The 15,684-nt window shown below is 38.2% G+C and overlaps 1 long non-coding RNA gene across 1 annotated transcript in view; it reads right to left on the reverse strand.

Annotated features, from left to right (window-relative positions):
- Positions 1 to 13,953, reverse strand: part of LOC102158131 — a 39,611-nt gene extending 25,658 nt beyond the window's left edge. The window contains exons 1-2 of the long non-coding RNA XR_002336702.1: positions 13,247 to 13,953; positions 1,127 to 1,229 (exon numbers count right to left, since the gene is read on the reverse strand). This is a non-coding gene — a long non-coding RNA (uncharacterized LOC102158131). The remainder of the gene's footprint in view (positions 1 to 1,126; positions 1,230 to 13,246) is intronic.

Raw genomic sequence — 15,684 nt, forward strand, 5'->3', positions numbered from 1 at the left:
AAATTCCTTATTTTTCTAACATTCTTTGGATTTAAAAAAAAATCTTACTGTCATCTTAAACTTAATTTTCAATATTGAAAACAAAAGGTATATCTCTTTCCTTCTAAGCCATTATTTTTCCTCTTATTTCTCTGTTATTCTCTTGAAAATATACTCTTTTTTGCTTGTGTCATGGAAGAGAAATGGAAGGGACCTGGTCTGGAATGAAGAGAATATGAAGTTCTGGCAAGAAGATAAGGGTCTAGGGAAATATTTAGCAATTCAAATCCTTGGAACTGCCTCTAAGAGTAACACATTGATATATAAAGAAAAAAATTTTTTTCTAGCTTTTTTAGCCTTATTGTAGGCTATCCTAAACTATTAGATTGCTTTTTCAGAAAGGGTCATCAAGAAATATAAAAGGCTGGAGTTCCTGGTATGGCTCAGCAGGTTAAGAACACAACATTGTGTCTGCGAGGATGCAGGTTCTATCCCTGACCTCACTCAGCGGGTTAAGGACCTGGAGTTGCCGTGAGCTGTGGTGTAGGTTACAGATGTACCTGAATCTAGAATTGATGTGGCTGTGGTGTAGGTCTCAGGTACAGCTCTGATTCCACCTCAGGTACTTCCTTATGCTGCAGGTGCAGCTGTAAAAATAACAAAAAAGTACAAAGCTTCCAGGATTTTACACTTTTCACAAACTAACTAGTGAGCCTGCCACAGTTGGATGGAGGCTGGCAGAAGACACGACACTCCTGAGCCTGAGAGAAACAAAAATACAGCACAGCAGGCAGTATGAACATCTGCATGCATATATATTTGTATTTGCTCTCTTCACCTCAAAGCTCCACAGAGGTGACACAGTAGGCTCAGACGGATGCCTTCATGAAAGTCGCTTGAGTTACAGGAGAGGAATGCTAAACTTGGGTATTTTTTTGTTTTTTATAGTGGACGACAAACACGCAGTTTTTTAAAAAATAATAATGGGCAACAAGCATGCCTATAACGTTCAAGGTTGTTGGCTATACAAAAATCCTTGAAAATATGGTTCAGAATGAATGACAGTCAGTGCCTTGATTCACAAGGGACGTAGAATCCTGAGTGACTCATGGAGAATTGTCTTCCAACAAGGTTATAAAAGACCTACCTCTTTCCCAAAGCCAGGAGTCGGTCAGAATTTATGCCTCTCTGAGAGCAAAACTGAGACTTCTACTCATGGGTGTGCTGACAAATGTTTAACAATGGATTCTCTGAAAAGAACAACAAAAAAGCCCTCATTTGTAGTATTTGCTGATTTCCATGGTGCAAATATTCCCATGATGAGTATAAGCTACCAAGAGGACACCACTGAACATGGAGTTAGAAAGAGGTATGCAGCATACATTTGTATAGTATTTCTACCATACAAGTATAAGAGACATAAATAATCTCAAGGAAAGTACTAAAATTTAGTGAAAAATCAGGAAGTGAGGAGTTTTGAGTATTTACTACCTTTCAACTTAATGTAATATATTTAATTATAAGTGTATGTAATTAATTTTTAACAATAGCCATTTTTAACAACTGGCTTGTAGAATTTCCGAAAGCTGAACAATGGGCTCTTGCAAGCAAGCCAGTCTAAGCCAGCTCGAGCACCCCACTGCCAGGACTCCTCCCTGTCTAATTAATGGGGTTCCATTGGACATTCTTCAAAACCAAATCTCTTTTGTATTTGTTCTCCTAGCTTATTTAAAAGTCTTTTTTATCCTTTTATTTAAAGCTAAAATGATATTTGCTTAACCTGTTTATTTTTCAACACCATCTGGGTAACATAAATAAATCTGATCTACTGCATCTAAACTTAGAGTATGTAAGAAATAACACATATAACTTTGAAGGTTCTCTTTCTGGCCATTGTTTTCAGTACTATGGGATGGATGTCAGTAGAAAACCCTTTTGATTTTTGCCTGGAATTTGATTTCTTTGTGTATGTGTGTGTGTGTGTGCATGCATATGTGTGTGTGGCTGCCCCCATGGCATACAGAAGTTCTTGGGTTGGGGATTGAATCCAAGCCACAGCTGTAACCTATGCCAAGGCAAGGCAACACTGGATCCTTTAATCTATTGTGCCCGGCAGGAGATTGAACCCACGCTTCTGCAGCCACTCAAGCCACTGCAGTTGGATTTTTAACACATTGTGCTATAGTAGGAACTCCAGAATTTGATAATTTTTTGACTCTCTCTTTCTGAGGATTATACAAAGAGAGCTACCTCTGTGAAGTCTGCCACAGATTCTTGGGAGATTTCATAGGTTTTAAATTGGACCAAAAGCACTGCTTCTATAGGTGGCCAAGTGAGACTCAGATGCAAAAAACACTTATTGCACACTAATGTGCCACATACTAGGATAACTAAATTATTTCAATGTGTATTTCATCTAGTCTTTTAAAGAAATCTATGAAGTAGGTATTCATTTTGTTTTATGGATGGGGAAGTTGATATTAGTCTTGGGTTCTTTATATTTTGAGGAGGATTATTATGTGCCCCTCCCTTTTTATGATAAGTATAGTCATTAATTATCAAATATTTCTTTTTTTATGATTACAGTATAGTTGATTTACAGTGTTTCATCAAGATCTGTTGTACACAAAGTGAGTCAGTCACACACATTTCCCTGTGCCATACATTAGGATCCCATTGGCCATCCATTCTAGATATAATAGCTTGCATCCCCAAAACCCCCAAAATGCCTATCCCTCCCACTCCCTCTCCTCTCTCCCCCACAGGAACCGCAATCTTCTCTTCTTGGCCATGCTCTGTTTCTGTTTTTTGTTTGTTTGTTAGTTATTATTTTTAGATAAGATCATCTGTTCCATATTTTAGATTCCACAAATAAATGGTGTCATATGGTATTTGTCTTTTTCTTTCTGGCTTATTTCACTTAGTATGAGAGTATCTCCATCCATGTTGCTGTGAATGACATTAGACCATTTTCATTTGTCTCTTTTATGGCTAAGTAATATTCCATTGCATATAAGTACCACATCTTCCTAATCCATTCATCTGTCAATGGATATTTAGGTTGTTTCCATGTCTTGGCTGTTGTAAATAGTGCTGCTATGAACTTAGGGGTGCATGTATCTTTTTCAATGAAAGTTTGTCTGGATATATGCTCAGCAGTGGAATTGCTGGATCGTACGATGGCTCTATATGTAGTTTCCTGAAGTACTTATATACTGTTTTCCATAGTGGTTATACCAATTTACATCCTTACCCTTTTTCTCCATACCCTCTCCAGGATTTCTTATTTGTTGTCTTGTTAATTATGATCATTTTGACTGGTGTGAGGTGGTACCTTATTATAGTTTTGATTTGTATTTCTCTAATAATTAGTGATACTGAGAATTTTTTCATATGCCTGTTGCTGTCTACATGTCTTCTTTGGAGAAATGTATATTTAGGCCTGTCCGTTTTTCACTTAGGTTGTTTGTTTTTTTTTGTTGTTGAGTTGCATGAGTTGTTCGTATATTTTGGAGATTAGGCCCTTGTCTGTTGCATTGTTGGCAAAGATTTTCTCCCATTCTGTGGGTTGTCTTTTTGGTTTTTTAATGGTTTCCTTTGCTGTGCAAGAGCTTTTGAGTTTTATTAGGTCCCATTGGTTTATTTGTGTCTTTATTGTCATTATTCTAGGAGGTGGATCAAACAAAATGTTGCTGTGATTTATGTCAAAGAGCATTCTGCCTGGGTTTTCAGCTAGGAGTTTTATAGTATCTAGCTTACATTTAGATATTTAATCAGTTTTGAGTTTATTCTGTATTTGGTGTTAGATAGTGCTCTACTTTCATTCCTCTACATGTAGCTCTCCAGTTTTCCCAGCACCATTTATTGAAAAGGCTATCTTTCTTCCACTATATGTTCTGTCCTCCTTTGTCACAGATTAGTTGCCCATAGGTATTTGGGTTTGTATATGGGCTTTCTATCCTGTTCCATTGGTCTATATTTCTGTTTTTGTGCCAGTACCATATTGTTTTGATGGCTGTAGCTTTGTAGTATTGTCTAAAGTCAGGAAGCTTGATTCCTCCATTTTCATTTTTCTTTTTCAATATTGCTTTGGCTATTTGGGGTCTCTTGTGTTTGCATACAAATTTTAAAATATTCGCTTCTAGTTCTGTGAAGAATGTCTTTGGTAATTTGATGGGATTGCATTAAATCTGTAGATTGCCTTGGGTAGTAGAGTCATATTGAACATTTCTATGGCATTTTTTAGAAGTGAACCTTGACAAAGTAAGACTGCCCTAAGGCCTCCAAGAGAGGAAAAAATATCCAATTTCTGTGAATCAGTTATACATTTTTGACTATAATGAAAATCCAGAATGGAATTGTGGGCTACACATTACTAAGATATGCAAAAATATTTCAAATTAGTATAATCAAATAGTATGTTCATCAAACAAACTATAACTCAGTTTCAGGAAAAGCCACTGTCAGTATCATAAAAATGATACATGGAGCTGTATAAATGCACTGATTAACTTTTTTTCAGATGATTTAAACTCAGACTATACAAAAAATGTCAGTTTTTTCATAGGTGATCTTTTATCTCAGTGAAATATCTTCTCTTTCAAGAAAGAGGAAAAGACCATAAACAAACCAATAAAGACTTTAGGCTAAGTATCACTGAGGCAATTTTTTAAAAAAGAAATAAAAAAAAAACCCTAAAACACAAGAAAATCAGAGTGATTCACATCACTTGGTTTGTTGTACTACTATCACTTGCCTTATCAAGGAAAAAATAAATTGCTCTCTTTCCACAAGTAATAAAAATGCTACAATTGTATAATGTTAAGTCAAAACCTAGCTCAGTGAGTTTTTGTTTAGCACGTGAATGTATAGCAATTACCATTTCAGTGGATTTATTTTGTGTCCATTCCATAACCACCATTTCAGTGGATATATTTTTAATGATTAATTGTCATGTGGGGTAGTGATTAAAAAACCTATAGAAGACAACTGAATATCTGGTATGCAATTTTTGATTATATTAATATTTATTTCAAGTTTATTATGTGTCAGGCATGCTGCTAGTATGTTAGATGCATTATGTTAATTTAGATTCCATACAATCACTGTTCAGTTTATACATGAAGTTCATTCAGTTTATCTCAGTAATATTTTAACCTTTTATAGATTATGGACTCTTTGATAATTTGCTTGGAACTGTAAGCCTACTTAAGAAAAGTTGCAAATATATATTTGAACACAAATGTTTGCATGTAGTTTCACGGCTCCACAGATTCCCACCTTAAGAATCTTTTGGAAGAATGCTTATAGAATTCAACTGCAATAACATTGTTTCCAAACTCTGAGTTAATTATTTTAAAGAGCATTTGACAGCATAGAGCTTCAAAAACCTACAACTTTGATGATCCTATTAAGTTATATTGTTTGGAAAAATGTATTCTTAAGGAATTAATTGAAAAAAAAATATATATATACCAAGAGTGCCAACTGAATACTATTTTGAAACTGGAAACAATATCCAATATCCAGTAATAGAGAACAGTTTAAACAGATTATCATATAACAACATGTCATGAGGCCATTCGTAATGACGATGCATGTCAATATTTAATCCTTAGGTCATATCACTGTGTCAAAAGCAGACTTCTGGGAGTTCTCTTGTGGTACAGCGGGTTAAGGCTCCAGTGTTGTCACTACAATGGCTCAGGTCACTGCTCCAGTATGGGTTTGATCCCAGGCTGGGGAATGTCCACATGCCACAGGCGCAGATGAAAAATATTAATAATACAAAAATAAAATAAAAATTTTAAATGCAGACTTCTAAGCAGCATATGTACTATATTTTGAAATATACATATATATATATATGTATATACACACACGCACATATATATATATATATACACATGTATATTTTTTCCATATATATATATATGGAAAAAATCTGAGGAAGTCTTTAGTTTGGTCTTTTTTTTTCTGTCTTTTAGGGCCGAACCCACAGCATGTGGAGGTTCCCAGGCTAGGAATTCAATCAGAGCTGTAGCCGCCAGCCTACGCTGCAGCCACAGCAATGCCAGATCTGAGCCACATCTGTGATCTATACCACACACAGCTCATGGCAACACCAGATCCTTAACCCACTGACTGAGGCCAGGGATTGAATCTGCAACCTCATGGATCCTAGTCAGGTTCGCTAACCACCGAGCCACAATGGGAACTCCAGGAAGTCTTTAATTTGGTTCTTAAAACAGTTAAGCTACCTAAGTAAAGAAATCTTAATCTCTAGAATATACAAGCAACTTATATGACTCAACAGCAAAAAAGCCAACAACCCAATGGAAGAATGGGCAAAAGACCTGAATAGACATTTTTCCAAGGAAGATGTACAGATGGCCAACAGGCACATGAAAAATTGCTCAACATCCCTAATTATTAGAGAAATGCAAATCAAAGCTACTGTGAGGTACCACCTCACCCAGTCAGAATAGCCATCATTATTAAGTCCACAAATAACAAATGCTGGATAGGGTGTGGAGAAAAGGGAACCCTCCTGCACTGTTGGTGGGAATGTAAGCTGGTACAACCTCTATGGAGATCAGTATGGAGGTACCTCAGAAATCTATTCATAGAACTACCATATGACCCAGAAATCCCTCTCTTGGGCATATTTCTGGACAAACTTTCCTTAAAATAGACACATGAACCTGCATGTTCATAGCAGCTCTATTCACAAAAGCCAAGACATGGAAACAACCCAAATGTCCATTGACAGATGATTGGATTAGGAAGATGTGGTATATATACACAATGGAATACTACTCAGTCATAAAAAGAACAAAATAATGCCATTTGCAGCAAAATGGATGGAACTAGAGACTCTCATACTATGAGTGAAGTAAGCCAGAAAGAGAAAGACAAATACCATATGATATCACTTATATCTGGAATTTAATATAAGGCACAAATGAAACTTTCCACAAAAAAGAAAATCATGGACTTGGAGAATAGACTTGTGGTTGCCGAGGGGGAAGGAGTAAGGTTTTTGGGGAACTTGGTGTTAATATGTACAAATTCTTGCCTTTGGAATGGATTAGCAATGAGATCCTGCTGTGTAGCACTGAGAACTATGTCTAGTCACTTATGATGGAGCATGATAATGTGCAAAAATAGAATGTGTCCATGTATGTGTAACTGGGTCACCATGCTGTACAGTAGAAAAAAAAACTGTATTGGGGAAATAACTATTAAAAAAATAATAAAAAGCAGAAAAAAAAAAAGAAATCTCATTGGTGAGCTACATATGAAATTTTAACAGAAACTTGGGAATCCAGGAGTTCAAAACTTTATATAGCTGACTTCATGGAGTCTGGACCTAGAGGTAGTTCTGAATTTAAGGAGAGTCTAGTTAATCAGAATTCAGAGCCTGGACACTCCTTTTGAATGTGATTCAGTCATACCTTGTTTCCCTGCTTCTTTCTGTTCTACTTTCAACTGGCATCCACTTAATATATGCTCCTTGTAAATTTAACCTGTCCATAGCGTACTGTGGTTTCTCCAATTCATGACATTAAGTTTCAGATCTATTGCTAGCTGCTTTAAGTTTAAATTCTCCCAACAGAGCCTGTTGCCTGGCTTATTTGGTTGGTCTATATTTACTGCTGAACCTTCCTTTGAGTTTCTTTGGGAAGATGTCTCCCGGCAGCTGGGGTGATGGACTGGTGCGGTGAGTTTCATATGGTAGAGGGTGTGGGTAGGTAGTTTCATTTAGAATGACCTAGGCAGATAGGCAGCATAAAGTAATTTTACTAAGGAAAGATTAGGCACCAGAAAATTAATAGTGCCTATCTCTGTGTAGTAGGATTATAAATGATTTGAAAAAATAGAGACTTTTCTCTGTATTTCTCTATTTTCTAAGTTTTCTTTAATGATTATACATGATTTGGGAAATAAGGAATAATATCACTGCAATATGATTTTTACTTTTTCCTCTGTAGTTTTATATTTTGGGTCTAATTCCATTTGGTAGAGAAATTTCAACTTCTAGCAACATGGTGTTCTTTAGGAAAGATGAAATGTACTGGCAAAAAGAAAAAAGAGAGAGAGAGAGAAGGCAAGAAGGGAGAGAGAGGGAGAGAAAGAGAGAGAGAGAAAATTAATCATGTATTTATATTTTACCCAGCAGATAAAATACATTTGTATGGTACCCATCAAAGCCAGTACTGGGTACCATTTGAGCTGTTTAGTTTTATGGCAAGGCAGATGCTGGGGCTGCTGGGGCTGGAGGGACGGACATGCTCTAAGGCAAGGCCTCTGAGAGTTCAGCAAATTATTATTATTATTACTTTTTTTTTTTTTTTTTTTTTTGTCTTTTTGAGGGCTGGATGTGAGACATATTAGAGTTCTCAGTCTAGGGGTGGATCTGAGCTACAGCTGCTGGCCTATACCAAAGCCACACCAATGCAAGATCCAAGCCACCTCTGTGACCTACACCATAGCTCACCACAACGCCGGATCCTTAACCCACTGAGTGAGGCCAGGGATCGAACCTGCATCCTCATGGATCCTAGTCGGGTTCATTTTTGCTGAGTCACAATGGGAACTGAAAATCCTTATTATTTTAATGTACATAAGGTTCCTGAGGTGATAAGATACAATCACTGTCTCCGCATAGAGCTAGCAGTTAATCATAGGAACAGGAAAATGAAACGAATAATGCGGGATGATATATGTAAGGAATGACCTGAGAGTTCAGAGCAGTGAGAAATCACTGCAAGTTGGGATAAATGAAAAAGGCCTCATGAGAGATGTGGGATTTAAATTGTCTTATTGGATGGGGAAAACTTGGGTAAACAGGATTATGATACAGAATAGCTACAAAAGGTGTGTAGGTAGGAAGGCACAGTGAGTTAAGGCCCAGGTCACTGCTGTGGTGTAGGTTTGATCCCTGGGCCCGGAACTTCCATATACTGTGGGCATGGCCAATAAATAAATATCTGATAATTTTATATTTAGATGTTATAGTGAATATTACATTTTCAAGTGAGTACTGACTTTTTATATAAATCATATTGGACCAGGTGCCCACCTAGATCATACTAATCTAGAAAATATTTGATGTTTCATGTAACTCACCTACTAAGTCTATTGGACACCCACTATGTGCAAGATAATATACAGTGAGGGATAGAAAAATGAGTCAAGCATAGTCTTGGCTCCAGGGTGGAGGGATGAGGACAATTACACATAGACACTGGAGCAGACCAGGGTAGCCAATACAGTCTTTAAAGACAAGAAAGCAGCTTTCTTTCTCTTTTTGCAATATTTTACTTTTTCCATTTTTAAAAGTTTTATTGAAGTAGAGTTAATTTACAATGTTGTGATAATTTCTGCTGTACAACAGAGTGATTCAATTATACATATAAGAAAATAGTTTTACAATAATGGCATGATCTTCATTTTTTTAATCCTTGGCTAAGATAAAGAATAATTATGTACTCAAGATGCAAATTATTCCTGGCTGCGTTCTCTCTATCAGTTTGAAGGAGTAGATGCTCAGGTGTGCAGATGGATACTCAATTCCCTTGGGAGCACTTTATCTATGTCTGCTTTGGGGGCGTGGGGAGGATAGTCACTGATTAAATTGATGTTTCATTCTAAGAACAAGGTAGCAGAAGACCTTTTCTCAAGCTGTATTTCACTACGTATGACCTTTGCCTGGATGTTCATCAGCAGCTATAGAGCCAGTCTAGTCGATGACAAAATCCACCTCTTCATGTCAAGCTAATTTAGGGAACATGTCATCACTTTGCTTCACAGTGTGAAGAACATTAATAATTCAGTGCTTTGTATACATTTCCATTCATTCTCCTTGCAGAGATGTTTACACTGCAAAAAAATGGGGAAGGGGTGGAGGAGTTGGGAAGACCTGCCACCTGAGTTGGAGATGGGTTCTTGTGGTGTCTTTTGTCCACCCTGTCCCCATGTCCTACCCACAACCGCCTGGGATTTTTAGAATGTCTGTGGCTTCAGCAACAGTGGAGTGAATGATCAGAGCTGCTGAGGAAGTGGGGGGCTTTCTTAGTACCTTGTGCCTTTAGCAACCCCTGGTGGGTGATATCCTTCATGCCATCTCTGTCTGGGTTATTAAGTAATTTTTTCTTTTAAAAAATTTCTTTTCTATGCTTTGGTGCTAGTAAGAACAAGGTTTGTGTAAAATTGTTTCTTCTGGGTTGAAACAAAGATTTTAAAAAATGTAGACTTGGAGGGACAATTCCAGAGCCTTGGTCCTTTGGGAACTACCCATCTGTGAAAAAATTCTCTTTCCCTTGGACTAGAGACTTGGCAATGGCAAAACGGACTTGCCACTGTGAGCCATTTATTCTGTCTCACTGGAGAGAATAAATGGCTCCCTAATTGAAGCTATGTCATGACATGAACTGTAAAATGTGGGAGCAATAATTTACTCTCGGCATAAAGAAATGACAGAAAATTGTCTGCTCTTTTTAAAAGCTTTTTTTCCCCCCTGAACCAGACTGAGGTAATGTTAAAGAAAGGAATACTTTCTGCAATGCTGTTTACACTTTAGCCTAAACTATACTTTTGCAATATTTTAAAAGAAATAATAATTATTATTTTTTAAAGCAAAGGTGAGAACTCATATTTCAGAAAATTCTCAGTTATTATATATATATATATATATATATATATATATTTGTCTTTTTGCTATTTCTTGGGCTGCTCCCGCGGCATATGGAGGTTCCCAGGCTAGGGGTCTAATCGGAGCTGTAGCCACCAGCCTCTGCCAGAGCCACAGCAACGCAGGATCCAAGCCACGTCTGCGACCTACACCACAGCTCGCGGCAACGCCGGATCGTTAACCCACTGAGCAAGGGCAGGGATCGAACCCACAACCTCATGGTTCCTAGTCGGATTCGTTAACCTCTGTGCCACGAAGGGAACTCCTAAAAGAAATAATTATAAAGCATTGTATGTGTATGTGTGCTTTGGAATACTATCATTTGAAAAGGTACATCAGAGTTCCTTGAGCATAATTTTAAATATTGTGAATTATAAATTCATTTACTATGTCCTATAAGCCATCGACATCATTGTTGCCCTTAGGATGAAGTCTTATAGGAAATTTGTCTATTGGGTATTAAAACATGTGTATATATGTAGCAACTACACACACACACACACACACACACACACACACTTTGTCCATATTAAGAACATCCACTAATACATCTGGAAATTTAGCATAATTACAATTATGGAATTTCAGAAATTATAGGCAAAATACTTATTCTAAATGATGTTAAAATAGTTGGTAATCAAGTTAAATCCACACCTTTCACAAAAGGGCATTCTAAATAATTAAAGATATAGACATTAAAAAAAAACAAACCTCAAACTGCAAAAATGCTAGAAGAAAATGAATGAAACATAGGTTTATAATTGTGCGCTGAGGAGGGACTTTCTCAGCATGATATCAACCTAGAAACCATAAAGAAAATCAACATATTAAAAAGCTTATTTGAAAAGATAGTAAAGGTAAAAGCTAAGTGAGAGGTTGGGAGAAACATATGCAGCATATGTAAAGACAGAAGACTGATGTACAGATTATTTCACTAACATTCTAATAATATGAAAAAAGATAATCAGCCATATGGAAAACTGACAAAGAACCCAAATAGGAAATTAGGAAGTGTAAATGTCCAATAAACTTATGAAAAAAGGTCCATTTCAGTCATTATTAAATAAATGAATAGTACACAGTAGCAAGATAAGTTATTCACCCACCTGACTGGCACATTTCAATAAGCTGATCACACGTGCCTTTGGTGAGGGAAAATGGGTGTTCTCATAATTATATTGGTGGGGGGTGAATATGGGTATAGATTTTGTAAGGCAAATTGACATTATCAAAATTAAAATATGCATGACCTTTGACCCAGAAATTTCACTAGAAATTCCCCTTCTAGGGGTCTTCCTTACAGAAATACTTGCTTAATTACGCACAAAATAAATCTCCAAGGATGCTCTTTGCAATGTTGTTTACTAGCCAAAAATTGGAGGAGAATTCTCACTTAATAGGAAAATGGTGAAATCAGTTACAGAACATTCATAAAAGAAATTTCACACATCAGTTAAAAAGGAAGTTGTAGATTCAGATGTACTGACTTGGAAAAATATTTGCAATAAGTAAAACAAAAAGCATTGCAAAATCATACATACATAATCTGATTCTATTTTCATTTGGGAAAAATAGAAAAAATACATATTCCTATAAGCATAGAGTAAAATCACATCCATTGAAAGATAAAAGTAGTATTATGAGTGATTTTGGCTTATTTGGTTTTTTACATTTAATGTCTTTTCTGTTATAGACATGTATTACTTTCATATTAAAAAAATGAACTGTGGAAATTCCCACTGTGGCACAGCAGATCAAAGATCCAGCATTGTCTCTGCCATGGCTCAGATCGCTGCTGAGCTGTGGGTTTAATCCCTGGCCTGGCACAGTGGGTTAAGGATCCAGTTTTGCTGCAGCTGTGGCATAGGTCGCAGCTGTGGCTCAGATTTAGTCCCTGGCCTGGAAATTTCCATGTGCCATGCGTGAGGCCAAAAAAACCCCCCCAAAACAAAAAACAAATGTAGCCTTGAAAAAATAATTTTTTTTTCATAGCCACAGCCACAGCAACATGAGATCCAAGCCACGTCTGTGACCTATATCACAGTTCATGGCAATGCCGGATCCTTAACCCACTGTGTAAAGCCAGGGATTGAACCTGCATCCTCATGGATCCCAGGCAAGTTTGGTACCACTGAGCAACAATGGGAAATCCTGAAAGGATAATTCTTGGAGGATGGAATGAAAAGATGAGAGACTGAAGATGGGAAGATGATATAGGAGACCTTGAATGACCTTGGGAAGGATATGAGAGTCCAGCCCAGGGCAGAGGCGAAAGGGGGTGAGAATGAAGGGCTGAGGTGAGACTCTGGGAGATGGAACTTGAGTGAAGAGGCCCTGCCTGGCTCACAGGTGAGCACCCATCTGAGTTACATCCCCAACTCCCAGTCCAGAGCTGTTTCCTTGAGCCATGAAGGTCCCATTATCTACCATCCTGGCCCCATCCTGAGACCGCCCCCCAAGAACTAGAACTTGGGCATGGGCACAGCCAGAGCACAACTGACAGCAGGTAGCAAAACCCAGGTTGTCTGGCTCCTAAGTAGGCAACCATTTCAGTTCTAATTTCCCACTCACATGTTTCCGCAGGAGACCAGATGAAAGCAACATCGTCTTTGCCAAGGGCCCCTTGGGCTGTTCTCCGCAGCTCAGTGACCTGGAGGTTATACACCATTACATCAGCCTCCTCCTCCGGGACTGGCAAGCAGCTCTCAGGCAGCCTCCAGGGAATCTAGCTTTCCTTCCTTCACTCTGCTTGATCCTGACCTTCCTCGTGGGTCGTCTGCTCAGGCTGTACTCAAATCTGTGGGTTCCTGTTTACTAAGTCATGCTCATAAACATGAGACTCAACCCACCTGCAGTCTGCTCTGAGTCCAGCATTGTCAGTACTTGACACAGTCATCGTGAACGTTGCTGTTTGTGGCCAAGGCATGTCTCACCTCTGAGTTATTTTGGGCCCCTGGGCACACCTTCAATATGCATAACTGACTGCTCAACACGAAGGCAGCAGCGTCACATGATGGAAACTAATTTCACGGAGGCACCTCTCTGAAAGGCCTGCCTGCTTTCTATTTGTTTACTCTGAACAGATGTTTAAACATCTGCTTAAAAATTGTGAAATCTTTTCACAGATTGGACCTTTGGTTCTTGCAGCCTAACAGGGAAAGTCCATGTTCTAAGAACAGAAGCAAATTATGTTGAAGAGGGGAATTCAGTAGAATAGCTTTTATAGCATGTCTATGAGAACAAGCAAAATGTTAACAAAAGTGGAGTGCCCATTGTGGCTCAGCAGTTAACAAACCCGACTAGCATCCATGACGACACGGGTTCGATGCCTGGCCTCACTCAGTGGGTTCAGGATCCTGCGTTGCAGTGAGCTGTGGTGTAGGTCACAGACACAGCTCAGATCCCCTGTGGCTGTGGCTGTGGTGTAGGCTGGCAGCTACAGCTCGATTCAACCCCTAGCCTGAGACCTCCATATGCCACAGGTGTGGCCCTAAAAAGACAAAAAAAAAAAAAAGTTAACAAAATCTTTCACATGATCAGTGGGAAATCCTTTGGTTGTTTGAAGCTTTGAAGCTCCTAAGTGTACAATTACCTTGAATCTTTTTATGTTATGGAATGCTACCTATAAAAATTTTACAGAAAACAACTTTGAATAAAATTTAAAAGCTATCTGAAGCTGAACTGGTATGGGAATGAAGATATGTCCCTTTTTCTTCTCCAGTAAAACATCGGGCACCTTTCTGATTTTAAATGATTAATTTCCACATCACCATCTCCAAGGAGCTGGATATTGTGACCTATGACCATGCACCAGCAACGGTCCTGCTGCTTTGCTTCTGTAATGCAATAGACATCATTTGGCTTATATAATTAAGATAATCTGGTTACTTCAGAGAGCTAATGTCCTGTTTTCAATTTGAGTGATTTCTGTCTGATGTCACATGGAAGAAAATGTAATTTTTCCCTGTCTTCTAGCAGCAGATAACTTGTAGATTTTGTTGCTCAATGGCTTACCTTTAGAAGGAATTTTGAAATTGCACCTTGAGCCTCATACCATTTTGCATATGAGATGATCGATACTCTTTACTGGTAGCTTTTTTCAAGCAGGAGCACGTGGGACCGGATGAAAGTGGAAAATTCGATCCGTTGTTTGCCTTCCCGAATCTCAGTCACTGGTTTTAAAGGAAGGTACCTAGGCCGTGGAGAACGGTTTGGAATGAAGAAAATCTTTCTAATTCAATCTCTCTGTTTCCTTGCTGGGCTCAATTTCTCCAGTTACCCCCCATGCCACATACACACAGAGAAGACATAGATTTTAATCCATTTTGGAGGAAAATAAAAAGCCATCATAAGGTATTAATAGAACTCTCTTTTTCTGTTTCAATAACATGCTATGTCAGACTGATGCTTATCTGATAACTTGAAGGGTGACCTCTGCAATGATGATGCTTTATTGCTCCTTCATATAGATGTCTAGTGGCCATGAATCCTAAGACGGCTCTTCAGCACTCATAGAAGATAATCACTTGTTTCAGTTGATTTGAAAGCCGATTGATTTGCCATGGTTAGAAATGTAGCCTGGCCATTCTCAGGCTTCCTACAATAAAAATTTTAACTTTTATGGAGTTCCCTTGGGGCACAGAGGGTTAAGGATCTGGCATTGTCACTGCTGTGGCATGGTTTCAGTCCCTAGCCTGGGAACGTCCACATGAGGCGGGCACAGCCAAAAAAGGAAAAAGACGTAATTGGAGTTCCCTCATGGCCTCACAGGTTAAGGATTGTTTGCTGTCACTGCTGTGGCACAGGTTCCCTAGCCCAGGAACTTCCACATGCTGTAGGCATGGTGCCCCTCAAAAAAACTTTTTTTTTTTTTTAACTTTGAAACCCTGCTTCTCAAAATCCCCACTTATAGGAAGAAAATTTATGGATGTGGCTGTCTAATAATTAAAAGTGTCTGAGGGGATAATATCCACAAATATATGAATATCTAATATTCATAGGCATGCAAT

This window comes from Sus scrofa, chromosome 11, assembly GCF_000003025.6.
Source record: "Sus scrofa isolate TJ Tabasco breed Duroc chromosome 11, Sscrofa11.1, whole genome shotgun sequence".
Classification (NCBI taxonomy): Eukaryota; Metazoa; Chordata; class Mammalia; order Artiodactyla; family Suidae; genus Sus; species Sus scrofa.